The 22324-nt window shown below is 42.9% G+C and overlaps 1 long non-coding RNA gene across 1 annotated transcript; it reads left to right on the top strand.

Annotated features, from left to right (window-relative positions):
- The first annotated feature begins 1708 nt into the window (after nucleotides 1-1708).
- On the top strand, nucleotides 1709-10727 carry LOC310682800. The gene is made up of 3 exons (XR_014514174.1): nucleotides 1709-2000; nucleotides 8569-8670; nucleotides 10210-10727. It is a non-coding gene; the product is annotated as an uncharacterized lncRNA (long non-coding RNA).
- Nucleotides 10728-22324: the final 11597 nt, after the last annotated feature.

Consider the following 22324-nt stretch of genomic DNA (forward strand, 5'->3'; position numbering starts at 1 on the left):
TGTGTCAATGCAAAGGAAATGGAGGGGAGAAGTCATCAATTGTGTGTCGTTTGTAGACTGAAAACAACAGCAACATCTGACATGAGACAAATAAATGAACACCAGCGATTTCCGTTTGTGTTTTCATCAGGATTCTCTGATATCCATACCCATGACACCAAGTACTATATTTTTATTTTACTTTTGCACCCTGCTATGTAAATCATCTGCTTACTTAGGCTTCTGCTGTCTCTCCCCATCCTCAACAGTGTTTGGCTTCTCCACTTAGTTCCCAAGAAGTCTTTTCCATAAAACTTATTTTGTGCTCGATGGAAATGCCGAATCCATTAAGGATGCCTCATTTACACTTGGATGCATTACAGGAATATTTCTCTGGGGTTCTGAAGTTATCATGCTCAATAATTTGATAAGCATATGAAATTTAATAAAGTCTAATTAACTCGTGTAATATAAAATGTTCTGCAAGTCCTGTTTGTATATCTCACGCTGATAAACAGGAAATGTTGTGTCCTAATGCGTTGGCACTTAGCTGTGCGGCTGCTAAATGTTGCTTTTAATTAAACAATAAAGAATGTAACATCCTTTATTGTATTGTTATAAATTTTGATGAGGTGCAACAATTTGATTCCTTTAAAAATTAATTGCCTAGGAGTGTGTTTAAGTAATATTGATTATGTTTGGTGCCTCATGTTGATCAGTGATAGTTAACTTGGCGTTTAAAATATCTTTTTTCCATTATACATTTGTGATGCAAGAATAAAAGCAAAGTACAAAACAAATAGGCACTTGAATTCTAATAGCAATATGCAATAAATGTCAGGCGGCTGGAAATTATGGTCGCAATTTCATCGGAGTACACTTTGTTCCTCTATTATGCCTGCATGAATTTTGCTACTGGCAAAATCTATTACAGATAACAGTTAAGAACCTTTCTAATCTACACAGATAGGAACAAGGAAGGGGACAAAAAAATAAAGAGTGCCAGAAAACTAAATATTAGAAAATGTAATATTCTAGGGGGGAAACTGACACTCGTCAGAAATAATGTGACCACGTTGGCGACTGCAAATGATAATTTCTCTAAGATCATTGCAGAGTAGATGTTTTGGGGATGTTTGACCTTTCTGAAGGGCAAATGACTGATAAGGCGGCGTTTATCATTATATGTGTTTGTGTATTCTGTTGAGAGAGATATTTATCTCTCTGCAATGGCATGGTTATTTTCCGTGTTTAATGATTTCTACCTGAAATAGCAATTACAAAGTCAGATTGCTCAAGAGGAGCCGGTGTTTTTCCACTCCCAAATGCTTGGATCTGAATACCAGGTTTTCATGCTCCGGGGGCTCCTCTATTGAGCTTATACAAAAGTTGGTTTGTACGGTACACTGCGAACCCTTTCTTTGTTTTTAACTGAGATGTGGCCTACACATGCAGGCAAATGAAGTGTTGCATACCTAGAGGTGGGTCGAATGGAATGTACCAAGTGGCAGGCTGCAGTGCTCCTCAACCATGTCCCAGGGGTTGTTGGATTAGAATACCCATGTAGGCCACATTCACACCATCCATTGAAAGCACCATGATAGCACTTTAAACTGTCATGGCTTCCCCCAAAGAATTCTGGGAGCTGTAGTTTGTTATGAGACCCAATAGTTGTTAGGAGACCATTTCCCCTCACAAAGCTACAGTTCCAGAGTTCCATGGGAAGAGGACTTGACCATTAAACCACTCTGGAAATTGTAGCTCTGGGAGGTAAATAGGGTTCTCCTAACAACTATCAGCACGATGAAGCTTCCAGAATTATTTGAGGGAAGCTGTGGCTATTTAAAGTGATAGTGTGATATTTTACTTTATATGGATGGTGTGGATGTGACCATAGTCCAAGAACATCCGGTGGACCCAGGATTTAAGAGCACTGGAATATTTTTCAAGGCAGGAATGTTGTTATCATCAGCTGGAGCACCAGTGTAACTGATAGACCCTCCTTCATCCATTGAACTCAGGTTGGTATGTTTGGGTGTCAGGTATCACACTTAATCCTTATAACAGCTGTATAAAACAGGTTAACTTCGGACAGTGACTGGACCAAGGTTACCCTGATCAGAATTGTGGAGCCATATATAACCAGCCCAAGCCCAACATACTACTATGCTACCCTCTGTCAGCTGGTTCTATTAGATGGGATATTGTGCCATGTACTGTGTGTAAGCATATATGTACAGTGGTACCTCGGGTTACATACACTTCAGGTTACATACGCTTCAGGTTACAGACTCTGCTAACCTAGAAATAGTACCTCAGGTTAAGAACTTTGCTTCAGGATGAGAACAGAAATCTTGCTCTGGCAGTGGTACCTCAGGTTAAGTACTTAATTCGTTCTGGATGTCTGTACTTAACCTGAAACTGTTCTTAACCTGAAGCACCACTTTAGCTAATGGGGCCTCCCGATGCCGTTGTACTGCTAGAGCATGATTTCTGTTCCCATCCTGAAGCAAAGTTCTTAACCTGAAGCACTATTTCTGGGTTAGCTGAATCTGTAACCTGAAGCGTATGTAACCTGAGGTACCACTGTATAGTATATTTGGGGTATATCAACTAGGGCCACACATAAGCCCCATATCTGCCCCATGGCTCTGATTTGTGCCCCACCCCCAAAATCAGGCTAATCACTTTGGGTTGACCACTCACCCTTGATCCATCCCTGTACAAATTTTTTTGTTTGGGGTGGGGTGCAGGGTGAAGGATTTTTAAAGCCCTATTTTCAACATATGGATGGGAGGGGGCAGGGAAAAGAGGAGCCATTGTGTCTCTTTCTCCCCACTCCCAACTGTGAGCAGGTGGGTTGGAATCTGAGGGGTGCTTGCTCCTTCGCAGGGAGCCACTTCCGAAAGAGCTGCAACCAGCACCATGCAGGATCGAATCCTTACCTCACAAAGCTGATAAATGGGAGGACTGGATCCTGTATGGTGCTGGTTGCTCCTCCTGAAGGGTGCCCTACAAAGGAGCCATACTCCTCTGGATCAAACCCACCTGCTGCCAGTTAGGAGGGGGCTGCTGCTCCTTTGATAGCTGTCTTCCTGCCCACTCCCCAGACTCTGTTTTTATTATGTAACAGCACTGGCTTCGCCTTTGAAGTCAAGAGTCCCCTTAAAGGTCACAGGATTTTAATTGCGGCCTTGCTGTAAATAGTGAAATTGTTGAAGGCAGCCTTTGTTTCTGAAGAGTGTCCTCTATACATGGAACACTCTTTTGAAACAAGACAGTCAAACATATATCTCATCTGTTATTCATTCTTTGCACAAAAGGATTTTTTCCTTCCCCCCTCTTCTTCCCTATTTGCAAATGAAGGGGGGTGGGGATGAAAAGAAATGTAAGAGTACAAAAAAGAAAAGAAAAATAAATTAGCAAGGGCACAGCATATTATGAAGTCGTTTAAAGACTTTTTAAGGAATATGGTGCTTTGTCCAAATCTGCGCTTTGCAGCACAGAGTGTCCAGAAGTAGAAAAAGGACTTCTTTCCATGCCAGCACAAAGTGTTTGATATGTCTAATCTCATTTTATCCTTCCAATAACCCATTTACACTGAGCTCTGGTCTATACCTTCATCAGCATGGTGGTGGTGATAGAACGGACTGCATCAATTCAAACTCCAGTTGGGAGGTCATGTTTTTTCAGGCCTTCCCAAATGTGAAAAATCCCCTACAAGCAGACAACTAGCACAATGGTGCAAGGTCTTGACTAGAACCTCTTTCCGTGACGTCTTCCCCTCTCCCATGAAAAAAGGAAGGAGAACTTATGGCCATCTAGATAGTGTTGGTCTTCATCACTGGTCTTCAATAGTTGGGTTGGGACCCACTAGTATGTTGCAGCCTGATCCATAATGGGAGCACTATCACCATGCAAATATATGGTAAAAGATTAAGAAATGGGTCTCCAAATGCATGTTTGAGTTAATAGTGGGACCTGGGTCTGAAAAGGTTGAAGATAGCTGGACTACACAACCTATCATCCCTGACCGTTGGCTTTACTTACTGGATCTGATGGGAGCATACAAGTTTCCCATCTGTGTTTAAGAGGCACCTGCCCGGTTGCTGCTGAAACAGAAGTGGCATACAGTAGACACTTCATCTGAGTCAGTAAGGTAATAAATTTTGCTATTCCTGCCTTTTAGGGCACAGAAGGCCATCCCATTTTGAGTAGTGCCTTGGAATAGGAGAATCTGTCAATTTCAGTTTCTCTTGGTTTCCCGTTTCTTCAGTCCTAAATTCAGTTTTCAACATTTCCACATCCGTTTGCTATAAAACTTGACTGTTTCAAGTGGAATGATATTGCAATCTGCACTAGGTGGGTCTTCCTTTGTGCTTGATCCAGAATCTGCAGTTGGTGCAGAATGCTGCACCATGATTGCTGTGTCAGCATATAACACCTGTGCTCAGAGATCTGCAATGGTTGCTGATTCACTACCGGGTCAGGTTCAAGGTGTTACTTGGGACCAGGTTACCTATCCCCTCACCCTGTATATTAATACTTGCCTGCTTCAATCTGCAGAACTGGCACTGTTACAGGTGCCACAAAATACCCGTTTTGCATTTATAAGATACTGATCTTTTAGTGTGGCAGAACCCACACTTCGGAATTCCCAACCTATTGACTCTTTTTGGCACCTATGAAAAAACTTATTCTTTGGACAAAACTTCCTAGATATGTAAAATGTTGGTGTGTGTTTAAATCTGCTTATCACTGGTTTTAAGTTTTTTGAATATTTTAAATAGTTGTTGTTAAGTGTTTGCACCAATAATGTGATAGTTTTATTCTTTTTGTGAACCATTTTGAGGTGTTTTTTTTAAAAAAACCCAACAACAAAGACAAATGCTGTATAATTTTCAATGAAATGAACAAATGTAAATGTCTATTACAGATGGGGGCCTGATATGCTGACAAAATTCATGAGCAGGTTTATTTATTTTTTAATAACAGTTGACAGAAATGTGGCAGACACTGTCACTATCACCAGTGGGAGAGCATGGATGAACGAGCATGCGGTGACTGCATGAAGGAGAAATGGATGGGACCCATGCCAGGAAATGGACCTTTGTGGATGCCCAAACTTCTGGTGCTGGGCCTGGCTATTAGAAAGGGGATTTCCTGCTTGGCCATGGGAAGAGCAAAGGAGTAAATGGGGGAAAAAATGAGTTATAATGGAATGGTGGGTGAACGTACAGAACAATTTAAAAGCATGGAAATCCATAACAAAGCAATTCCTACCGTCAGCAGCTAGCAGATGAGGCTTAACTCTGTGCTGTGACATGAAGTAGTAAAAGGAACTGATCCCTCTGCAAAATTAAAATAGGGACCCTGTTTATCAACCCCCAAGGCATGTAGAAATAAGGTGTATATATTTAATGCATGAAGTATATGCAATCAGTGCTGCGGGTGATGAATAGGTGGGGGAGATGGAGTCTGAAAAAGCATTGTATGGTTTTGTTTTGTTTAATTTTCTTATCACTGGTGATTCCTAACTGTGGTAGCCAATCATGGTCTAGCGGTTGTTGTCTTTTTTTCTTTTTCCAATTTCCTGTTGCAGGGTTGAACAGGAGTGGAGCATGTGCTTGGCATGCAGAAGGTCTCAGGTTCAATCCTCAACATCTTTGGTGGAATGGGGAAAGACTTCTGCCTGCAACCTTAGATGCTAGTCAGTGGACACAATATTGCGCTAGAGGGACCCATGGTCTGACTTGGTATAAGGCAGCTTCCTGATGTTCTGTGGGGCAGGGAAGAACCCCCAGATTCTTAAATTTAGTGATATAATTTAGCTAATATTTGGAATAGTATGAGGAGTTAAATACAGCAAAGGAAGTGTTAAAATGCAGGCTATACCAGTTTTCCTGTTCAGGAGATCAGCTTGACAGAGGTGCCAATAAGAAACAAAGAGAGCAAAGAGTTGCACCGGTATGAGTGATTGATAATGTAAATACTGTCCCTGCCCTGGCTCTGAATAGTGGATGGAGACAGGAGAATTGGGAGAGGGAGGTTGCCAGGGTTATAGGGTGTCAGGCTTTGGGGACTCAGCTTCTTTCCCCAATTTGACTGTAGACAAAGCAGGAGAAAGCAAAAAGAGTTGCTTACCATTTAAAGAGTCTTTAATGACCACAGCAAAAGAACAAAGCAGCCATTCTCGGAATGAAGGTGTTCCCAATTAAGGTTTCCCCCCGATTCTCCCATGTCACTTCTGCTCCTTGCAACCTGATCTTGTAACCACTGTGCTCTTTGTGTAGCCACCTTATCTGCTCTACATAAACTTGGACTGATAGGCTGGACACTTTCCAGCACATGAGAGAGTCTGTTAGCTCTCTCTCTTTTCCAGTTCTTCTTCACTTTGCTGTTCACCCCCCAGTTCGTCCCAACTTTTGTCTTCAGAACTATGCCCCTCTGCAAACAACTGTTCCAAATCTATAGTGTTCCACTGCTCCTGGGCAGCTTCAGGATCCTGGTCAGGAGCAGGGGGAGGGGAGGCTCCCACCATTCCTCATCAGAGCAGTACTCCTCAGCCTAGTTTCTGACATAGGGGATATGATATCACCGCATGAAAAAAGTGTCCTTTTGCAGGAGGGTTTTTTGAAAAGGAAGAGAAGGAATTGGGGGCAGAATTCCATGTGGGCTGGATGGGAGCATCTGTACCCAAAGACCAGGGAGCATGGCTGGCTTCTGCTCTGGATCCAAGCTTCCTGAAGCTAAGTGAGAAGCAACAAGAGTCACTCTTGGGGTGTAATGCTCTGCACTCCCTCCGTCAAGGCTAAGGTGTATATATGTGTAAATAAAACCATATATCTTAAGACTTAAAGACACTGCAGCCTCTGCTGTGCCTTGATTTTCCAATGGAAAAACATCCCAGGGTAAGCTCCTGGAGCTCCCTGTGATCTTGCTACCACAGAGATAGGAAGTGGCACATAACACTATGTTCCTGCAGAGTTAGGCTACCATCGTGGCTGTACTGCTCATGAGAACCATCAGTATTTCTCAACCTTTCCCCCCTCTCAGTCATGAACCACAAGAGTAAGAAGCAGCTGAAGTCTGAGGCAGAATTGCTTCTGAAAACTAGTTGCTGTCAACCACTCTTAGACTAGATGGGCCATTGGTCCGAACCAGCAGGTTCTTCTCATGTACCTCTCCAGATATTGCTGGACTCCAATGCCATGTTGGTTGGCCATGATAGGAGTTGGATTCCAACAACATCTGGAAGGCCCTGGGTTCCACATCCCTGTGGTGAATCAAAGAAAGGCAAGATTAAAGTTACTTTTCTTATCTGGACACTGAAAAAAACCAGAAAGAAGAAGCATACAGAGATGTTTTTAAATTATAGGGACATTGTGAATATCTGTGATTTTCATCTCCTGAAGTGAAAATCACATTTTTGCAGTTTTTGATAAGTGTTCTAAATAAAGCAATTGGTTTCAAACAGTTGTTGTAGGTCTTCGAAAACAGGAGCAACCGCATGGCAACCTGCTGCATGATAAAGTCAATTACATAGAATGGAGAAGGAAAACTTATCTGATGCACGGTACTTATTTACTGCATTTATATCTCACCTTTGTCTCCAGGGAGCTCAGGTTGGTGTACATGGTTTTCCTCCCGCTCATTTAATCCCCACAACAAATGGGCGAGGCTTTCTCCACTTTCCCTAGCTAGATGTCAGCCCATCCTAGGACAGGGAACAATAGGCCAAGGGGAGCTTTGTGAGACAGTTTTGACTTATGGTGAAAGCTAGAGACACAGAGGCAAGATCTGCTGTGAGCTCCTCCATTCTAGTCTCAGGTTGTATATGTGTGTAAATAAAACCAGATATCCCAAAGATACCACAGAGTTTCCACTCACCTTCATTCCAAGGAAACTGAACCCTAGCTAGGTCCAGGAACCCCTGGAGTTTCTTACCACTCAGAGATTGGGGTGTGTGCAACAATACTTTTATAAAATTATAAGTAAAACAAGGCACCTTCCTGTGCCACTTTGGGTTTTTATACATCTGCCTGGAATTTGTGGTCATTGAGGGATACCAACCCGCTCTGAGATGACAATATGTGAAATAATTATGAGATCTAAGACCAACATACAAAATAAGGGTGACATCCAATTGTGGCCTTCCGCTTGAGGAAGGAGGCTTATGTTTCCTCTCCCCTGCCTACACCTCCCCTGTACACGCTCCAAATATGCTTTGGGAGACCCTCTGGAGTAGATGGGGGCTAGCATATTGCATGAGCTGAATTCCACTTGTGCCACATTTGATATCACTCTAAAACTTTGGATCATAAAACCCTTGCAATAATTCCATATCCACTTGAGGAGACAAGCCAGAGAAAAAAATAGGGAAAGGTTTTTGCAATGCTATCGCGTTTTCACCTGTGGAAATCAGCCTGCTTGAAAGGGTAATTGGATACACCACTCCTTTTTTTGTAGGATTAGAAACTCGCTCCCATTCAACATGGGCGAACTATGTTACACCCACCAAACTTTGTGTAAACTCACTCATTCTGGCAAGTGAAATCTGGCATCACTTCTTTTCTTTTTTTTTATTAGAAAGGCACTGTGAGATGCTTCACAGTTCAAAGACTTCTGCTTTTCTGGCCAGACTATTCCAGTTCTGATGGCAAGCCTCCCAGACCAATTAGAAGATTGCAGGTGCACCAACTTTATTATCAACAGTTTCACTGTGTACTAACAACATTATACAGGGGAGTATCTTGGAGTAAGCCCTTTTAGAAAGATGGCTTTGCTGTCTAAGGCTGTGAAAAGAAGGTTAGGTCGCTCACAGTGGTTGGTCACAAATTCCAAATTGAACCTCATGTAGAAAGACACTGTATACCTCTGCATACCAAACATGGTGGAGGAACTCTAGTGAAATGCCATAATCTTCTGGCCCTGCTGGTGGACCTCTAGAGGAGGAATGGCTGGGAAGATGCAGGAGTCAACCTAGGAATTCTCCCATGGGAAATGCTGTGCCTGGATCTGATTCTGCCTGGAGGTGGTTGCACAGAGGTGATCGTGAAACAGGACCCAGCAGGATCGAGCCCTCCTGCTCTCTGCAGGGAAGCAGAAGGAGATGCAGCATCTCCTTCCCCCCAGCCCCGTCCAAGCAATATATTTTAATTAGGGCTTTAAAAACGCTAATTAAACATGACCCCCACCTAGCCCAAATTGATTTGGGGCCAAATTGCAAGTTGGGTCTTCCTTGGGTTGGACTGTTGGGGTGATGTCAGGGAACTGCCATCAGAACAGGGGCGGGAAACAGAGGGGCAGTTGTGTTACAGGGAGCCTCCGAAAATCTTGCGAAGCAGTTCTTCATCTGGTGATGAGGAAAACCCCAGCTCTAGTGGGGAAGAGGTGAAAGGACCAGAGGATGCTGGTAGGAGCCTCAACACCGCTCCTGGCAAAGCTGGCCAGGAGGGAAGCATGCCCCTTCCATCGCCCACCCTGCGCAGAAGTCTAAAGCACAAAGAGGGAAAGAAAACGCTGGGCGTAAGGAGACTCTTATGCTGGGGGAGGTCCAGGAAACAAGCACTCCCGGATTCTGCTAGCGATTGAGGTAGACATGAACTTTGGGGTTCTGCAACTGTAAATAGTTTTGCACCTAAATAAAACCTGTAAAAGACAGGTCGGAGTCCTGCCTGGTTACTCGTAAGCAACCACCGTTGCCATCTGACAGGTGGGGTAACTCTTCCCACACAAAAGAAGGTAAGGATGAAGGAGATGGTGAGCAGGTAATGGAAAGGTCATGACCTTCTGGCACAGGCAGAATCTTCCTGGAGCAGAGGTTACTAAGACCTGAGATTATGGAGCCAGGTGAGTGTTTCACATAAGCAGATTTATGTAGGCATTATAGAAGGGGAAGTTTTGTTGACCATCTCTGGGACACAGTCATCTTTTCCTTTACCCTGAAGTCACTGTGAATACAATGAAACACTTTAATGAAAGCAGCAATAAAGCTGACAGTTTTATTTAGAAGAACATAATAAACCGTACAAAACATTTGAGCTGAAATGCAAGAGCACTCCCAGTACCCTGATAAAGGTTTTCTTTACGAAACACAACAAAATGGGTTTATTTTAAAAATCCCCCCCCCAACAAACCACAAAGTCTTCAAATGTGTTCATGTTAGGTAAGGTAATGCTGTCCTGCTGTGTTTGACTCCCTTAACTTCTTCATTTTAACTTGTTGCAGGTGAAACAGGTCCAAAAGAGAAAGTGGGATTCAAGCCCTTGATGGCATGCTCAGTGGGACATCTGAGGTGCGCACAGATGTGCAAGTGCGAGAGAAGATCAGATCTGTCACTTTCAGTTTCATAGAATTGTAGAGTTTGGAGGGAACCACAAAGTCTAGTCCAACCCCCTGAAATGCAGGAACCACAGTTGAAGAATCCCTAACAGATGACCATCCAATCTCTGTTTAAAACCTCCAGTGAGAGGCACTCCACCGCCTTCCGAGAAAGTCCCTTCTACTGTCAAGAAGCTCTTACCACCAGAAAGTTCTTCCTAATGTTGACTTGCAAACTTAATTAAATGCCTCCGGTCCTTCCTGAGCCATTTCTCCTGCAGCAGAAAACAAGCTTGCTCCTTCTTCCATGTGACAATTCCAAGTTGGCAGTTCTCTCCTGTTTTGCCCCATCCCTATCCAAACACAGAGTATATGGGACTAGCCTGATTCCTTTCCTTACGTAATGATTTGGTGGTGCCACATGAACAAACAGATCAATTTTGTCCTTTTACGCAATCCCAGTTGGTAACGCCTGTTCTATCAGAGACAGACACTATTTAATACTGACTTGTAGCAAAAGATTAAAAATGAGAATAACAGGCGTGGAAGGATCAATCTTTCTCCCACAGTCATGTTTGGCTCCATTGCCACTTAACGAGCATTAAAGTAACTACATTATCATAGCTAACGATTCAGCGGGACCAATCATGGCATTCCTGTAATGCCTTCAGCTGTTTCTTCAGAGCTACTAACGAAAGAGTGCTTTTGAGTTGACGACAATGTGATTGGTGAATGTCAGGCTGGGAGAATACTTGACAGCTCAGCCAAAACATCTGGGGATGAAATGTGTTTTGTCAATGAGCTAAACCCCTTGTGTTGAGAAAATTCATTTTCTCTCTCTCCACACTCTCCCCCCTTGACTCTGATCCAGTCTATCAACAAAATGCTTTTCATCATAAACATCAAAGCCATTCCATCTGCAAATTTCTTCCTTCCGTCCTTTTTAAAAAGAATCCCTTAATCTATTCTGTTGACAAAAAAATTCTGTCAACTGCCTTAAACCATTGTATTAACAAATTTCGTTTTGTCAATCATGATTTATTCTTCTGGCAAAATGGCTGCTATAATACCTTGGCCCATTCTGTGGAAAGAATGCACAATTCAAAGCCTTGGTTTAATGTATGGTGCTTCTTTTTAGAGGCAAGTGGGAAGGGAGAGTCAAAAGCAAGGGAGGGAGGAGAAAGTTGTGCCAGAGTTGCTAATTCAGTGCATGTAGCCCATGTATGTGTTTTTAAATAAATCCATTTTAATTCAATATTTCCCCCCACCCTGCTGAATAATGCAAGACTGGGTGAAGGAAGGAATTTGCATTGGTAATAAAGCTATATTTCTCTCTCTCCAGACACACACACACACACACACACACACACACACACACATCTATATATCTCTACAGCACCTTGTCTACTCATCATTGCTATTCAGCATCACAGCAGGCAGGAGCGGATCTCCAAAGGGCATCAATCTGACAGGCTCCTAGGTGTTGATATACTGATATTCCATGTAATTTCATTGCTCATAATGAATTCATATCTGAAAGCGAACTGGATGTCACATTGATGCTGATAACATTCGGTGTTCATTTAGTATTAACTAATATGCCACCGTTGCACAGACTTTGCAGCAAACCTGCTTCTCAGAGAATACCTTGTGAAAAACAAAGTATCGTTTAGGAATTAAAGCTGGCATGGGGTTTGGGGTTTGGGTAGAGAAGCGTGCTTGAGAAAACCAGGCTCCAGAGGGAGAAGCTGTTCACAAGGCAAAAAGTTCAGCCTGGTAAGGCTCTAAATGGGAGAGACATGATGAACTGGAGTAGCACTCGATTAGGGGCCAAGGTAGAAGCACTGCTTGATGTCTAGTTTGTTCTTCTGTATCTGATCTTTGTTTCACAAATATTTACTTTTTATTTACTTACCAATTCATTTGTTCAAATTCTATTCCCTCCTGCCCCCCCACCCAGGGTGGTACTTTCTGCGAGGGAGTGGCGTATTTTTCTTGCATCCAACAACATCTGGAAAGCCAAAGGTTCCTCAGTCATCCTTGTGCAGGGTGGGCAATGAAGGAGCCCCATGCTCATTGGCAGAATGGACCTATAGGTTCCTTTTTACAGGATTTATTTATTTATTGCATTTATCTCCTACCCCTTTCCTCTGAGGAGCTCAAGGCAGCGTATGTGGTTATCTCATTCCTCATTCAATCCACACAAAAACCTGGGTTAAGCTGAAAGGCAGTGACTGGCCCCAGGACACCAAGGGAACCCCGGTCTCTCAGGTCCCAGGCTGCCACACTAACCACTACTCCATTTTGGCCCTCCGGTGGGTATAGAAGATGTATGAAAAATGTGTGTTGTGGTACTGCAGTTTGCTCCTCCCTCGTTACATGTCAAAGCCAGCTTGAATGCAGCTCCACAACAAAGTATCTGGTGTAGAATTGCTTCTGGGCAATCTCTTTCCATGCATGAATGTAGGGTCGGTGCAGCCGTTAAGCAGAATTACGCCATGGCCTCAGGTGCAAAAGTTGTGTAGCTTTTCCTAATCATAACGCTCACACTTCTGTGCCATTTTTAATGTTCCTTTCATGCTGTAGTATCTGTTGCATTGTGGAGTTGTTGCTTTCTGACCAAGAGACTGGCACATTGCACAAAATTTCATTCCTGCCTGTGGGCGTGGTGTGGCACAACAAGGAATGTCATTGAACAATGTCACTAGACTCCTGCCCTTTCCGTACTTTCCTGCTTCCTTTCCCACATAATTCACCCACGAAAATAGCAGGAGAGAACTGTGTGCCGCTGTACCACCCCAAATTTTGTCACTGTGCCCCCTACGCTTTCCAGGAGGCTGAGAAAGGATTTTCTTTTCTGCAATCAAACAACACAGAAATGAGCACCAGACATGCACTATATTCCATTAGTTTTCCAGAAATGGCTTTTGTGGCATGTGAAAGCTGAAATATAATGTGGAAATGAACAGTGTGGGAAACAACAGGGAAATGGAATAAACTGTCATGTGAATGCAGCCGCTATATAAATGTTAATTGATAATAGTAATTACAGCACATAGCCAGGGAAACAACATGTTGTTTGTCATCTCAGACAAATAACATGAGCCATTATTTCCATTAACTTATACAATGTGTCCACTCTATAATCTCCTATCCCAACTTAGCACAGACCTATCTGGAAAGTGGGGCGGGTAGGAAATGGAGTCTAGTCCTTTTTTAAAAACAAAAAACAAAACAAAACAAAACAAAACCCCTTTCATTTAGTTTATCTATCACAGCAAGTTTCTGCATTTTCATTGCTTTTGCTAGGTGAGATCCACCCCACCTTTTAAAGCAGTTGCTAGGACGACATAATCAGTTTTGTGTACTGGAGCTGGTACAGGTTGCCTCCATTAGCCTTCAGAAACTCTCGCCAAAATAATCAATAGTGACTGTATTGAATATCTTGTAATTTTTTAAAAAATTACATCTACAGTGAAAAACCATTTTATTTTCAGGGTATGCGTTTGCAATCAGCATGGTTCAATATTGATTTTTATTTCAGCTATGCAGTTTTCTGATATCTACTCAAGCTTGGATATTAGCCTGGTATTCCTGCAGAAAACTAGGCAAGGCTGTCACAGAATCAATGCAAGCAACATCTTTTTCTTTTTAAGAGTGACTTCTCATTAAAAGAAAACAAAATGCTAATTTGGGGAGGCTCCAAAAACAGAAATGAGAAAACCGATTTAGCCATTATGTCAGGAGGGACCCACATGGCAGATTCCCAGCAAACTGGAAGAGGTTGGGCAGGGCAGCCCCACTGGAGAAGGATGGATTCTCAACCAGTCAAAGGATAAAGGCATGTTGGGCAGCACATTTAGAGAAGGATTCTAAGTAGGAAGGGAGAATTACATCTCTGAATACTACTTGCTGGGAATCGTAGGTGGACAGAGTGGTCTTGCGCTCATGTCCTGCTTAGAGGTTTCCCCACAGGCCTCTGGTTGGTCACTGTGAGAACAGAATGCTGGACTAGATGGGCCATTGGCCAGAGCCAGCAAAAATTCACCTGCAGAAAAGTGTGCCTCTATCAAAACTGCATAGAAGAATGCTTTTATTAGGATATATTTGCACTAAAATGCTGGCAAATTCTCACGAGGATTTAGAAAATATATATTGCAAATGGCAGAAATGTGGAGAACTCAGCTGAGGATTGGAAAAAGGAAATCAGAAACCCCAAAAGGACAGATTTGTTTCTCTCTGCTTAGCTTCTGCCACTTCTTCACCACACTATTGAAATGTAAGAGAAGAGTCATCCACAAGCATTCCACAGACTGGTAGATGCTGCATGCAACCCTCGCCACCTACCAACTTGTTGATGGTCAACTTTTGAAGCAGAGGACTTTCAGGTGAATGAGAGTGGAATCCTCAGCATGTTTGGGGACCCTGCATCGTCCATTTCAGTTTTCACCAGTTTCTCATTTTTTCATTCAGTGCCATTCTCCATGCTTCCACATCAGTTGGCAGTTTTGTTTTTAATCCTCATGAAAATTCAGCAGCAAAATTCTCTTAATATGGACAATTTTTGTATTTAATTTGTCCTGGCACACACAGTTTTGCAACACAGATTCCCCTAATATGATGTCTTTTAGCATGTTATTTTCACTAATATATACCTTCTATGCACACTTAACCCTCATATTTTTGTAGACATCGTATGGCTAGAAAATGGAACTGCAAGATTCTGAGCAGTGCAAATTTCTAAGGATGGATTTTTTTGGGGTTCACATATTATTTTAGAAAATGCAAATGAGGCAGGTTAGCCAAGATCTAAAATGTTGTATATGATTTTTCCGTTCATGCACCACAGCTTTCCCATCTCCTTTGCACTGCAGTCCCTTGTTCCACTCCTAAAAGTCAGCAAAACTTCTAGAAGAGCATGCAATGCAGTTTAGAAGTGGAGAATCAGTAATCCACCCATTCTTTCCACTTGCATGAAGGACTTTTTGGATCCTGCCCCTTGACCGTTATGATCAAACATATGTAATCTGCATTGTGGGGCATCAGTATGTTTGCTACCAACTGCAACAGCAGCATTATACCTAAGCATTTTTAAAAGAAAACATTTTTGAGTTGGCGTTCCGTTGAGAGTGCCAAATCTGGCATGAAATTGAATCCAATTCAGGTTCATCATGAATTGCAAAGGAAGGTATACCCACTAAAGTCCTATCAATTTTGTTATGGACTTGCAGGGATGGCCATCTTGAAAGCCCAAAAGTAACAAATCTGTCTGTGACTGAGTGGTCATGTATGCCCCAGTGAGCAGACTTTAAAGAGAAGACCCAAAAGCCAGTGGCGATCAGATATACTCCATTAGAAAATCATTCAATTTCCCTTCATGGTCTGAAGATTTTGTATCTTAGGGGGCTTTGCTCCCCAGTCAATAGCTGTGTTCCTGATAAAGTAAGGGCCTTGGTTTCATAGCTGAAAGATTTTGCAAGTCATATCTTTAACTGCCAAATACTACTTGCTCATGAGAAATGCCTGATACCTCCAATGAGGGAACCAAAGAATGCATGGAAAGATTTATTTTCAAGAGAAATTTCTCAAATGCAAGGTCTTCTAGGAGCTGAGGGGTATACAAACATGCTACAAAGGCCAGAGAAAAGACACACATTCATGCATTGCTCCTTAACATTCCAGCGAAATCTTTTATGCCCAAGAGTTTCATTTCCTTATGGGCATCCATTATTCCAGCCACTTGCCTCTGGCCCCACCAGCAGCAGCATGTTGGAGCCATTGAGGATTGGCTCCTAAAGTTATTAAGGAGAAGGCATACAGAAAGAACACCAAAGAGGAGTTGTTTTGTATCCTCCAAAGCTAGGCATTTAGGAATGCTGAAAACACAAGTCACTTCAGTTTTGGGACAATGGCATGCAAGTTCTATTATGTACAGTGGAACTGCAAGGAAAAGACAAGTTAAGTCATTCCCAAACAATATACCAGAGCACTCTAAAGCATTTGTCCATTTACATGCACAGAAAATAATAGGTTTCACTGAAAGGAAACATGAGGAGATCTGCACTAATCGTTGCAATGCATTCCTAATTATTATTGCTGTATATTGATAAGGTTATTGTATATTCTCAGAAGGGGGCATGGCTGTGAGAGGGAGTGGCTGTGAGGAGGCAGGGCTATGAGTATGTAAAATTTGCCAATACACGACTGCTCATTGGACACCTTCAAGAGGACACTGGATGTTCTAGTTTTGGATTTCCTGCTATGAAATGTCTCTGGCATAGAGGCAGCTTGTATTACAGGATAAGCCCTTGGAGTATTACATGAGCAAAGGAGTTGCTTTGCTTCCTCTTATGTTTGGTCATGCAGGGATACAACCATTCATTTCATATGTATTTGTGCCGGCCATTTTACTTACCTTCTCCCCTGTTTTATTATGTACCAGGGCTGACCCATCCACAAGGTAACATGAGGCAACTACCTCAGATAGCAGGATCCACAGGGGCAGCAGATTCCGATGTAGATCTTTATTCCCCCCTTGTACCAGATGTAGATCTTCACTTGCCCCCGTTCTTCCCTGGTGGGGACACCATTTTGTGGTTTGCCTCAGGTACCAAAATTAGGGCTGCCATAAAATTAGGGCTTTCCTGGACGTTACCGGGATTTCAAAGGTGGAATTGACATCAGTGGGAGGGATTTTTGGATCTTAGACAAGTCAATCAAAACGTTGCATTTGGGATTTGTCTAAAAAAAGCCGAACAACTTTTGGGTGTCCTGGTTTTTACTTTTTGAAATATGGCAACCTGAACCAAAATGCCTTGGGCCAGCCCTGTTATGCACATTTTGCTATGTAGCACCAAGCTTGGTTCAAACATAGCATTACCATGCTGAGCCAGAGTGGTAATTTCTGAGAGAGTGGAAAGACATCCCTCATAAGATTTGTTCCTTACTTCTCCAATTGAAATAAGGGATGATAAATTGCCGGTTTCTTCTCTGAGCAAATGTCTCATTGGGTACAGCACATTTAGTCTTAATAAAGACAATGCTCAATTTCTTTAAGCTTCTCTGATAGAAATACTATGCTCCACTGCACACCCAGTCCTGATGGGCCGTTGGCATTAAGATACTCTCTGTACTGCAGCGGAGCTAGTGATACAATCTCAATTTCCCCTCTGCTTTTCCTAGGCCATGAATTACTTCACTTGATACTTCTCCTTTTGCCGTGTGATTCTTTGCTCTGAAAGCAGCGGAAACGTTTGGTGAAAACCTCAGATACTGTTCTCTGGGTTTCGTCCTTAATACTCTGTATAATCACATTTTCATTGCTGTAAAGATGGTCCCTGCACTGTAATTCCAAACCTCAAGGCTACTACTTACAGTGATCCTCCTCAGTTAGTGAGAAAATACAAACATCTGGGGTTGGCAAGATGGATGCATCATTTGCTGTTGTTTCTGAATCTTTTTTTTTAAAAACCCGAATATTTCTTATCCTTTTTAGGGATAGTTGTTGGTAAGCTTCAGATAGCCTGCCCTCTAAAGAATGCCTGCAAAACAAAGTCCCCAGGTGACCCTGCCTGGATCTTACCCAAATAAACTCTGTGACAAAGGTGTACTGATGCAAACTGCATTATAAACACTCCTTGATTCTGCTGATGGCAGTGGAACCACTCTGGGATAAACACTAGCATTAACTCCAAATGTCTCCAAAGAATTGTGAAAGTATTTCATCAAAAGATTTATCTCCGGGTTTCTAAGGCTGTGCGGTGACCCCTGGGTGGAAGGCCGGGTGTGATGGATAACCCTTCACCATATCTTTATCATTCCCATCTAACCATTTACAGACGTGGTGGGGTGGGGAGGAGAAATTAAAAGGTTGATACTTGTTAAAGGCTGACACTTTTGTCATTTCAAGGTCCCTCAGCACTGATGGAGATGGCAAAATATAGTACATTGAATATTATATGTGCATATATACTATATATACATACTGTGGCTGTGTGTGTGTATGTAATATCTATGCTCACCCACGCAATCTATCTAAAAATATGATGCTACATTATATTATATAAAAAAATCACATTCTACTTTTCTGTGGAAGAGTGGAATAAACATGAGAAAGAGAGAGGGGGGGAGGGAGAGGGAGAAGATTTGCAGGATTCAAAGTCAGGGGTTCTCAACTGCCCTGCAGCCCACAGAACCTGCAGGCTGGCAGCAGATGTAGCCACAGTGCAGTTGCATCCATTTCAAGTCAATGGAGCAAACTGGAACTTTAGTGGATGCATTCTGTAGTGATCACAATACCAGTTTCTGTTAGCCATATGCAACCATCTTAGCCCATTCAAGAACAAAATAAGATCTCTTTGGATCAGGCCTGCAGCCTATCTAGTCCAATATCCTGTTCTCACTGTAGCTAAAGAGATGCCTATGGGAAGCCCACAAGCAGAACTTGAGCACAACAACACTCTCCCCTCTTGTGATTCCCAGCAACTGGCATTCAAAGGCATACTGCCAACTCCCTGGGGCCCTGGGTGCCCAGGAACCCACAAAATTCCCCATAAAGGGGCTAGGCACCTACAAATTTTGGTGTCAGGGCCATGCACGCTGCATGGCACCCACAGTCCCGGGCACTCTTGGTTGCGGGGTCAAGTTGGCACTCCTGCTAGTAGTCACTAACAGCTTTATCCTCCATAAATTTGCCTAATCCTCTTTTAGCACCACCCGAATTGGGGGCCATCACTACCTCTTGTGGGAGTGAACTCCAGAGTTTAACTAGGCACTCTGTGAAGGGGTACTTTCTTCCCCAGGTAGGGGAAGGCTGGAGTTCAGTGATTACATATCTATATATACCTCAGGAAGTTACCACTTGGTAACTGCTCATCCCGAATGTTTCCGAAACTTTAGGAGAGATGGGAAAAGGCTTCAGGGAAATATGGTCACAGTCTGTTCATCTTTATTGTTTCAACAGGCTTTATTTGCAGAACAAAAGCCTAACAACTGTTGTTCTTTGTAGATTTCTCACTGAAGGATTGGTCCATCAAAACAATCTTGTCATTTATAAGCTGTGGGATGGTCACAGACAACAAAATCCTGCCGTCTCTGCAGAATGATAATAACAAAGGCTACATCTGGCATAGTCTTACGTTTATTCCAGAATTAACTATCCAAATTACTTCTAGGCAACTTATTGCAGACTGTAATTTATAGGTAAGCAAGAAGCATCAACATTTGTAATTGAGATGGTGCCTGTAATCCCAAATACATCACACTAGGTAATTGTCAGTTTTCTGTTGCTGAATTGATAGCATTATGTGGTGGCAAGTGGCTTACCCAGATAAAAGGAAGAGATGCCTTTTATCATTTCTGGTTGTGGATATTTCTCCCACCCTCACACCTCATCTCACCATATGTTTCCAGTTTTATGAAGCTACATACATGGTTCTCCCCTTTTGAATCTTAAGGGAGAGGTTTGTTTCTTGAGTGGTCAGCTACTGACCATGTCTCAATAGTATGAGGAACCATAGGAAGGTGTGCATTTAAACGTGTCTGTATGCAGTTTTGACAAATACACACCTTTTTGCAAGGAATTTTTCAGAATATAATGCATTTTTTGTCTGTTATTTCCACTAATATACCCTCCCACCCCAGTATATGCATTTTTGTAAACATTCTTTGGTTGGTGAACTGCACCGCAAAATTCAGATATGTGTGAATTTTGAAGGATGGCTGTTCTTCTGTTCTCACATTGTTTTAGAACTTGTGAATTTGAAAGATCGGGCTTTAAAAGCAGTCAGATTTGTCTCCTGTCCCTACTGCTACCTGACGCTTTTGTAACCGATAGACACCTGTATTGGACTACAGACCTACTGCATGTAAAAGGCATGCTCTGCCACTCAGCTGAGACCTGGCCATGTTTCAAATACGTCCTCTTCCAAAGCTGACTCACACTTGTTTCTTCATCACTTATCAATGGGCCATCAAGAGGTGACTTGCATGTGTGAATGTTCCATCACAGATGACTTACCACCGAAAGAGCATAGGAACATAAGAAGAGCCTGCAGACAAAGGCAAAGCAACCTGCTCTGGTACCCAGAGTGGTGTGTCCCGGGGGGTGCCGCCGATAGAGGGCTGACATTTTTTCACACTCCCTTTGGAATGGCACCCGGGGCGCCCCCTTGCACCCACCTTGGAACTCCCCTGCCTGCAGACTCAGGCCAATGGCCTATCTAGTCCAGCATCCTGTTCCCACAATGGCTGACCAGATTCCTGTGGGAAATCTCAAGAAGGACCTGAGCACAAAAGCCCTCTCCCTTCCTGTGGTTTCCAGCAACTGGGATTCAGAAGCCTCTGTGGAAGCAGAGCATAAATTCATATTGCCTCATATCAGCTTAAATTCAATGTTTCAATGTCCCCCCCCTCCCCGGGAGCCCATAGACACATTCACTTTCAGTCATCTTGAAGGCTGGAGAAATTTGCACCAACTCTCAGTGAGCATAATGCGAAACCAACCCTCAGTGAGAATAATGCAGGAAGGAAGGATTCAGAATCCAAACTCTTTTTGTGAATGCTCCTTTAAGAGAAAAAGCACCCTTGTGTTCTCTCAGTCAGCAAGGCAGTCGGATTTGTTCATATTCTTCATGTGTTGAAGAAAGTTTTTGAACCACAATTATGCATTCACTGTCAAGCAGATCGCACTTCTTGCAGGCTTTTTTCTTTAACTTAGCAAAAGTATTTTTTTTAATATTCAAATATTGTGAAAGGAATGTGGCAGCAATCAAGGTGAAAAACCTCACACTCTGCTTTCATAAGTCACAGTGACACACATGCGCTTTTTGCTATCCAGATAATGTTACTGTATCACTTCATTACCCAATGGCACATTGGTAATAGTAGTCTCGGGGTTTCCCTCCCCCCACTTTGCATGCTTATTATTTCTGCTTAACAAAGGGAAACTTTGCATTTCACGAAGTTTCCCCATAATGAGAGAGTCAACATAAAGGACACATTGTGTTTGGGCTCTGGTCTGCTTCACTTATCAAATTCTCTCTGTGTTCCAGATAATTTTAACAAATGCGCCAGTGTGTAACATGGAAAGAATTAAGCCTGCCTAATGCCTTTGACCCAGATATTGAGTTCCTATTGATAACAATGACAGTTCCATATGTGAAAGAAGCAAAAGAATATTAATAGATGGCAGCATTTGCCAGTCTTATTAGATGAGCTTGGGCTATGCTGGGTTTTGCAGCAGTGGATTCAAATCTAAGCTTAACGGAGCAATCCTATGCAAAAGAATCTGGTGTAAACAAGCCTATGCTAGCATAGAGTTACACCAGACCCAAACCCTTTTCAGAAGCTGGGCTGCTCCTCTAAAATAGTGGTTTATGATGGGCTGTGAGGGTATGAAACCAAGCAGAATGACCTTGAGATCCAACTACAGTTGGTACCTCAGGTTAAGAACTTAATTCGTTCTGGTGGTCTGTTCTTAACCTGAAACTGTTCTTAACCTGAGGTACCACTAATGGGGCCTCCCTCAGCCACCACGCCAAGACCGCAGCATGATTTCGGTTCTCATCCTGAAGCAAAGTTCTTAACCCGAGGTGCTATTTCTGGGTTAGCAGAGTCTGTAACCTGAAACCTCTGTAACCTGAAGCATCTGTAACCCGAGGTACCACTGTAAAGCTCTTTCTCTCTGGTCCTGGTCCTGCCGCCGCCACCCCCCCCCCCCCCGGAAAAGCCCTTTCAGAGGTCTTGCACCAGCCTTGGCTCTGCCAGCTGGATGCTTTAGTTGAGATTCCTGCATTTCTGGGGGTTGGACTAGATGACCCTCAGGGTCCCTTCCAACTCTACAATTCTGTGATTCTAAAGCTGACATTTCTTTGGCTGAGCCAGGGTTGGGGACTGAACTCTGGCGTAGCCTAACTGAGCTGGGAATCAGCCAGCTGAGCCAGAGAACCACTGCTTCTTAAGCTGCTCATCCCAGCCCATCCTGTCATAGGATTGCTCCCCAAGTCTCTGTGATTGCTAGAGG

The sequence above is a fragment of the Podarcis tiliguerta genome, assembly GCF_965153285.1.
Source record: "Podarcis tiliguerta genome assembly, chromosome: 8".
In the NCBI taxonomy this organism is placed as follows: domain Eukaryota; kingdom Metazoa; phylum Chordata; class Lepidosauria; order Squamata; family Lacertidae; genus Podarcis; species Podarcis tiliguerta.